Source organism: Arachis ipaensis, chromosome B9, assembly GCF_059453495.1.
Source record: "Arachis ipaensis isolate K30076 ecotype BB chromosome B9, ASM5945349v1, whole genome shotgun sequence".
Classification (NCBI taxonomy): Eukaryota; Viridiplantae; Streptophyta; class Magnoliopsida; order Fabales; family Fabaceae; genus Arachis; species Arachis ipaensis.
The window spans coordinates 77,564,241-77,573,065 of NC_142444.1; the positions used below are offsets into that span (position 1 = coordinate 77,564,241).

Genomic DNA, 8,825 nt, shown 5'->3' on the forward strand with positions numbered 1-8,825 from the left:
TTAAATATTGAATGCTTTTGTGATTAAATGGTATATTTCTTTGATCTTGTGATTTTATAAATATTGTAGGAAATAAGTGGAAAAAGAAGCAAAAAAGCACAAATTAAGCTCAAAAAGAGAAAAGAAGAATTTTGGGGCACACTTTGAAGTTTGAGCACGCTTTGGAATCTTAGGCCATTCTTTTAAAAGCGTGGCCCATGACCATGAAGCCATGGCATGATATATATATGCATTAATGCCATATGCTTGCACTTAATTATTAAAGCCAATGAACCATGACGTTACATGAATCAATGCTAACGTTCATTAATTGGCATTGCTAATAAAGCCAATGAATGCATGCATGTAATTTTATTAAATCAATCCTTTGCCAAGGCATTAATGAAAGCATGCATGCATTTAATTATTAATTCCTTATGCATGCATGAATTAATAACTAAAGCATGCATTTAATTTTTAATGCCAATTAAGAATGAATGATATGAATGAACGTTAAAGTAATTGCCATTATTAATTAATGAAGTTAATGAAAGAATGCATACATTATTAAAGGCGAGGCGTTAATAAAAGCAAAGTAAAGCAAGGAAGCCTAGCGTTCACTTCCAAAGTGATCGTGGCGTTCACTTTGTTCACTTTTTCGGGCATAATTGGCTTGGAAGCAAGGAGCGCATCAAAGAAACAAAGACCAGCGTTCAAAGAAGGAAACGTAGCGCTCAATTAAGAGAGAGCTAAAGGAAGCAATGCACACCAAGGGGCCACACACCAAGGAAGGGTAGCGTTCAAAGAGTGAACGCGTCGTTCACTAAAGCAACGCTGGAGGAACAAAGGCGCACCAAAGGCATGCCTTAGCAAAGTGAACGTGGAGTTCACTTTTCCAAACGGAGCGCTCCACTGGGAGTGCTACCAACTGAATCCTGACCCAATTATTCAAGGCCAAATCCAAATCAACCTATTTCATTGAAGCCCCAAAGCAAGCAAAGCCCTTTGACATCACTCAATGGCACAAGAAATAGTTAGATTAGGAATTTCATTTGAATTGGAATTTATTTTCAATTTCAATTTCATTTTTTGTTTTGTAAAGCCTATAAAAAGGCATAAGTTTTATTTCATTAAAGAATGGCTGGCTCTATCAGAGAGCAATAGGAGTAGGAGTAGGATAGAATAGAAAGCTCTCTTTGATACACTTTTATTTTTCTGCACTTTACAATTCAAGCATGAAATTCAATTTGGCTTATGAAATCTCAGTTTCTGAATCTTCTCTTCTGCAATTTTACTTTCTGCCATTTTTCATTTGAAGCTACTGTGATCTGAATTTAATTTTTCTGCACTTTAAATATCCTGTCACATGTTCTCAAGATCTCTTCAATTGCTTGCTTTACTGCTTCATTTAATTTTCCAGCACCCAGCCCCTTTTACATTTACTGCAATTTATATTTCTTGTCATCTAAGCTTCTGCAATTTACATTATGCACTTTACTTTCACTGCAATCTACATTCTTCAATTTAAATTTCCTACAATTTACTTTCTGTTGATCGATTCTCACTCAATTCACCAATGTTAGCTTGACTAAACTAATCACCCTACTAAAGTTGCTTGATCCATCAATCCCTGTGGGATCGACCTCACTCTTGTGAGTTATTACTACTTGATGCAACCCGATACACTTGCCAGTGAGTTTGTGTGGAAATCTAATTTTCACCCATCACAACATTGCCTCAAACGTTGAGAGGGAGGTGGAGCAAGTTGCTGCATAAATTGCTGGTGCCCATGTTGGGGGTAACGTCCCCAACGTTGTGATAAAATGTGCTTTATGGAGATTTGAAAAATCTGTAGCGACGCACACGCATGCTATACGCGCACGCGTGGATTGGAAATTCTGACAATCCAAGCGCATGCATAGCTGACGCGTACGCATGGAAGGGTAACGTTCGACCAACAACGCTGTCTCAAACGTTGGTGGCCAATGTGCGCGATCTTGATCTCAAAATCCTGAATTTGAAAAAGTGCAACGATGCACACGTGTCTATAGCACGTTCTCATGGGCTTAACTTTTGAGAATCCACGCGCATGCGTACATCACGCGCACGCATGGATAGGCCAATGTTGGAGGGAATGTTTCCAGTCCAACACTGAGGCCAATGTTCTTCCAAAAGCTTTCAAAACTTGAATTGGAATTTTTGCATCCACGCACACGCGTAGCGTACGCGCACGCATGGATGCGTATTCTGACCCCAAGGGCACAAACGCACAAGGCACGCGTACGCATGGGTAGAAGAACGTTGGCACTCCAACGTTGAGTCAAACGCCAATGACAACAAGCAGAACTGAATTTTCAAAGAGGCGTTTGATTCAACATTGGTCCTCAAACGTGGACTCCAATGTGAGCGTCAGAATCTTGCAATTCAAGCAGATCTCTTCTCAACAGCAAGGGAAACCAATTGGAGCAACTTCAACACAATTCAATCAAGGCCAAAAGCCCAATTCAAAGATTGAAGATCAATGAAAGAAAGTGTATAAATAGCTTAGAATTCAAGTTAATTGGGAGTTTTTTTTTTGCGGGAGAGACTGTACTGGAACTCTGCCTATTTTAATTCTGCAATTTGTTTTCTACAATGTATCTTCCAATTCTGTTTTCAATTTTGAGAGCTCTAAACAACTAAACCCCTTTCATTGGGTTAGGGAGCTCTATTTTAATTCAATGGATCAATAAAAGTTTTCATCTTCTTCTTCTCTCTTTTCTCTTGATTTTTGTTAGAAAGCTTTCGATCTCAATTCTATTGGATAGCTGTCTTGACAGAGAAGCTACCCATAATTGGAATTCCTCTGATCCTTGAGAGAGGGATGAGGAATTCACGCTAGAATTGCTTTCTCACATTGGATTAGATTGGGGGTTGGATGGATATTGTGACATTTAATCCTACCAATACTTTGATCTATGAATTTGTGTGGTATAATCAGTGACCGAACTTAATCTCTTCCCATGAGCAATTAAATTAAGACATTGCGCAATTGTTTATGCTTAGAGAGATTTGTGAGCCAAGACATTGCCAAGAAAAGTCAATGAATGCATTGATTAAGGAAGAGATGAGAATGATTTGATCCAGAGAATTCAATATCTCCTGAAACCCAATGAATCCCCTACTCTGATCTTACCTATTCTGTTTAGATTCTCCTCTTTAATTCCATGCTCAATTTCCTCATTCCCATTTAATTTCTTGCAATTTATGTTTCTGTTATTTACTTTCTTGCAATTTTAATTTATGTTCCTTTAATTTCCTGCAATTTAAGTTTTCCGCCAATTTACATTCTGCAACACTAATTCAATTCTGATTTCGCTCAACTAGAACAATTCTCCAATTAACATTGATCAACCAACCAATCCCTGTGGGATTCGACCTCACTCTATGGTGAGTTTTTACTTGACGAAAATCCGGTGTACTTGCCGGTAGAAAATTTGTTGAGAGGCAAATTTTCGTGCATCAAGTTTATGGCGTCATTGACGGGGATTGGTTTTGTATTGACAATTTCTAAATTTGAGGATAACTAGATTGAGCAATTTTATTTTCTTTTGTTAATTGAATTTAAATTTCTGCTATTATATTTACTTTCTGCAATTTTAGTTGTTTCTCTCTATTTTTCTTTATTTTTTTTTCATTCCATCAAAACTAATCCACTTACTCATTAACTGTTTGATTAATTGCCTCAATTGCTCTAACCACACTTTTTCATTAACTGTGAAATCTGCACTTGCTGGTTGCTGCATGTTTTGGTACCTGTATGACAGGTAGAAGAGAGGTCTCAACCTCTTTTGACAGTAAACCGGAGAGAACCTTCTTGAGATTAAGGAGGGAAGCAAGAGGAAAGAAGACTATTGGTGTAGAGGAAGAGGAGGAAGACTTGGATATAAACATGGAGGATGATATGGAAAACCATCATGAAGGAGAGGTGAACAATCATGCCAGAGGAGGTCAAGCCAATCCTGCTGGACAAGAGAGGAGAGTTTTAGGCTCCTATATCAATCCAAACCCAGGAAACTGTGGTAGAAGCATTCAAAAGCCAACTATCCATGCTAATAATTTCGAATTGAAGCCTCAGCTCATCACTCTCGTGCAAAACAACTGTTCATTCGGAAGAAGTGTCCAAGAGGACCCTAATCAGCATCTCACTACATTCCTAAGGATCTGTGATACTGTTAAATCTAATGGTGTTCATCCTGACACCTATAGATTGGTAATGCTTCCATTTTCTTTAAGGGACAAAGCATCCAAATGGCTAGAATCATTTCCCAAAGAAAGCTTGACAACCTGGAAGGATGTGGTGAATAGATTATTAGCAAGGTTCTACCCTCCTCAAAGAGTGAATAGATTGAGAACTGATGTGCAGACATTCAGACAGCAGGATGGTGAAATCTTGTATGAAGCATGGGAGAAATTCAAGGATTTGACAAAGAAGTGCCCTCTTGATATGTTCAATGAATGGGTACAGTTGCATATTTTTTATGAAGGACTTTCCTATGAATCAAAGAAGGTTGTAGACCACTCTTGTAGAGGTTCCCTCAAAAAGAAGAAGACGATTGAGGAAGCCATTGATGTCATTGAAATAGTGTCTAACAATGAATATTTTTATGCCTCTGAAAGAAGCAACAACAGAGAAGTCATGGAGCTGAACAACATGTATGCAGTTTTGGCTCAGAACAAGATGATTGCCAAGCAATTGGCAGATCTCACAAAGAAGATGGAGGCAAGCCAAGTAGCAGTAATCCACACCCAACCATCAGTACCAGAGGAGTCAAACGCAGAGGAAGAAAAAGTCAATTACATTGGAAATTCTGCAAGACAAGAGCATGACCCTTACTCCAAAACTTACAACCTTGGTTGGAAGAACCACCCAAACTTTGCATGGGGAAACCAAAAAAACCAAAACCAAAACTACATACCTCACAATCCAAACCATTATAACAACTTTACTCGCCAACACTCTAACCAAAGACCATATCAGACCACACAAAATACTTATTCACAGCCACCCTATCAAAACCAAAATAATCAGCCTCAACACCTCACTTCCAACCCACCATCTGATGACAGATTCTCAAAGATCGAAGCTATGCTTGAAAACCTTTACATGGAGTCTGAAGATAACAAAACATTCAAGGAGGAAGTGAGAATTGGTATGAAAAGTTGAGGAGAACTTATTAAGCAGCTTGAGTCACAAGCTGGATACCTATTTCAACAGATTTCCAAATCTACTGATAGCTTCCCAAGTGACACTGAGAAGAATCCAAGAGGAGGAACACAAAATTTGAGATGGGAAGAATGTAAAGCAATAAACCGTGCAAGTGAAGAGGTTTGGAGGGAAGAAATTAGCAATCCTGCAGAACATAATCATAGAGTTTCAGAGGAGAAGAAAGAAGAGATTGAACAAAGGACTGATCTTGCCCAAAGGAGAGAATCAAAAGAAAAAAACCCTGCAACCATATGTGCCACAAGCACCATTCCCACAGACACTCAGGAGCAGTGAGAAAGGGAAAACATACACCAGATTCTTGGATGTATATAAGACTCTTCATGTCAACATTCCCTTCCTCGAAACCCTCAAATAGATGCCTACTTGTATCAAGTGGATGAAGGAGTTACTAGCTAGGAAGAGCAATGATAAACCATTATTTTATGGTTTATATTGTGTTTAATTGTGTGGTTTTATCAAATCTTTACCCACTTATTCATTAAATTAGCATGTATTTACAATTTCTTCCCAAAAATTACTCCATGATTGAAAACTTGCTTCCTAAAGACTTTTAATTATGTATTTTAATTCTCCTTTATTCCATTCGATGCCGTGATCTGTGTGTTAAGTGTTTCAGGCTTTATAGGGCATGAATGACTTCGAGATTGGAAAGGAAGCTTGCAAAAATGGAAGGAACACAAGAAATTGAGGAGATGACCAGCGAGAAGTGGCGTAGACGCATGGCTCACGCGACCGCACGAAATAGAGGAAATCGCAGTGACGCGGTCGCGTGCCTGACCTAAACGCATGGATTGGAAACTGCACAAGGGACGCGAATCCGTGGACGATGCGCACGCGTGGCAAGGCAAAACGCTGGATGACACGAACACGTGGAGGACGCGCTCGCGTGACATGCGCGATCTGCAGAATCTACAAAATGCGCTGGGGGCGATTTTGGGCCCTGTTTTGACCCAGTTTTCGGCCCAGAAAAGCATATTAGAGCCAGGGAACATGCAAAGACAAACAACAACATTCATTCCGCATAATTTTAATTTTTAGATCTCATTTTACTCTTCCTCTAGGTTTTCACTCTACACATTCATAGTTCTTAGGATTTTGATTTTATTGCTTTTTGGATTGGGATATTGAGAAGAGTTATTACCCCCATCAAGACTTCATCATTCTAGTTTGTTTCCTTACTTGTCACTTACTCTTCCATATCCCTAATTTATTCAGAGTTACTATTGAATTATTTTTAGAATTTATTAATACAAGAACTATTTTTATTTTTAATTGATCCTTTTGATTACTATTTATCATGCCTTTCTTTATTTCCCTTTTTTATTTCGTGGATTTTACAATCGTAATGAGCGAGTAGTTTCATAACTTGATTGGGAGTTGGTTGAATGGAGGACCTTGAGTTGGATGCTCAAGAGTAAAATTATAGTTGGGTTTAGCGTTGGGTCACCCTCTAATCACTGACACTAGTCCTTCCCAAGGGAGAGGATTAAAACCTGTGAATAGAAACTGACTTCCAACTTGCTTAACTTTCCTTTATCTGGTAAAGGATAACTGAGCAGGCAACCTTCAATTATCAATTGATCTTGGGAGAACTCCATCAAGGATAGGGCTTCCAACTAATCTACTCCCGGTCAATGTTTTTATTTAAATTACATAAATTCTCTGATTTAATTTCCTGTCTATCAAACTCAAACCCTTTTGGAAAACATCTGATTAATAAAATAGCACAACTTTTTGCAACTCATTGGGAGACGACCTGCGATTCATACTCCCAGTATTTTAATTTTAATTTTGTGACAACCCTTCTAAAATGATAAGCAGATTTTTGGTTGGTTAAGAACTATACTTGCGACGTATCTCTTATAATAATTTCTTAACTCGCCAATTTCCTCCACGTCAATTTTTGGCGCTGTTGCCGGGGATTTCATGTATAAGGCAAGCTCGGTGTCGGTTAGTCCTCTCCGAGGGCAAATCTGAAACGTCACTTGAGGAAGAAACAAGCTTCCTTTCTACTGATTCGGTTGATTCACGTGCATGTGACATGGCAGTACCTAGGAGAGTTACTATTCAAGAGGCTGGAGCCCCTGATTTTACAATGCACCCATTTCAAGTGCATCACCCAGCAGTGGCTACAGATTTTGAAATAAAGACTGCACTGCTCAACTTGATGCTTAAATTTCATGGCTAACCTGCTCAAGAGCCTATCAAGCACCCCAGGGATTTCCAAGCAGCCTGTTCTACTGTCAGGCATGATGGTGCAGATGAAACTTCTATTTTGTTAAAAGCTTTCCCATTCTCTCTTGAGGGAAAGGCGAGAGAGTGGTACTACACTCAACCCGCAGCAACTGTTTCTGATTGGGATATGCTCAGAAGATAATTTTTGGAAAAATTCTTTCCAGCTTAAGTTACTGACAAACTGAGGAAAGACATTTCCATGATTGTTCAGGACGAATCCGAGACTCTTTACAAATACTGGGAGCGCTTCAACAATCTTCTGGAAGCATGTCCCCACCATATAATTGACAAGATAGTGTTGCTCAGCTACGTCACACAGGGCATGAGTCCCCAAGATAAGACCACATTGGAAAGTGTTAGCAATGGGTCTATGAAAAAGTACAAGACCACTGATGAGGCATGGCAATTGATCAGCGACTTAGCTGAATCTACTAGGAATCACAGGCAGAAACAAGGCCAGTCAAAAGCTGTTGCGGAGGTATCTTCTAACAAGGAGACTACTGCTCTGACTCAGAGTAAATATGAAATGACGAACTTACTGAAGCAGATGCAGTTGAGTCAACAACAAGCGCAGCAAAGCCAACAACTAGTCCCACAAAGAGTGTGCAGAATCTGTGCTGATTATAACCATTATACTGATGAATATCCGCAGCTCCAATAGGAAGACAACACTGTGGCAGCCACTTATAACTTTTACGACCGCCCCAATCAAGGATACAATCAAGGTGGCAGTTACAACCATGGATGGCAGGACAATACTAACCAAGGTTGGAGAGATAATTCTAACTAGAATTGGAGGGACAACAATAACAGAGGAGGCAGAGACAATCAAGGATATCAGAGGTGGAATAATAACAACAATCGGCAGCAGAACCAGAACCAGCCTTACAGAGCACCTCACCTGAACCAGAACCAGAACAAGTTCTGTAGATCACTCACTCTAATTCCTCTCCGAGTGACGAGGTGCTTCAATCCATTGCGCAAGGACAAAAGAACGTGGAAAGTTCACTTAAGGGCCTAGCATCCGCTAAACAAGCTCTCATCTCTCAGCTGGCATCACCCAATACTTCAAACACTCAACATGCAAGCTCCAGTGGGATTCCTTCTCAACCCTTACCCAATCCAAAGGGTGGCATCAATGCCATCACCCTAAGGTCTAGAACCACACTGCATGAGAGGAATCAGGAGGAGCCAATCCCATCAGAACACGCCTCAGCAGAAGAGGTGGTGGAAGTAGAGGATGCTGAAGAGGAAGAGGAGATACAAGACATGGTTGAAGAAGAAGAAGCTCAACCACAAAATGAAGCACCGAAGGATACAGACGTTGTAGAAAATGCCCTTC

General features: G+C 39.7%; 1 non-coding gene across 1 annotated transcript; it reads right to left on the minus strand.

Moving 5' to 3' along the window:
* Window positions 1-4,363: 4,363 nt before the first annotated feature.
* Window positions 4,364-4,467, minus strand: LOC148545096 (small nucleolar RNA R71). Its single transcript, XR_015901848.1, has one exon. It is a non-coding gene; the product is annotated as a small nucleolar RNA R71 (small nucleolar RNA).
* Window positions 4,468-8,825: the final 4,358 nt, after the last annotated feature.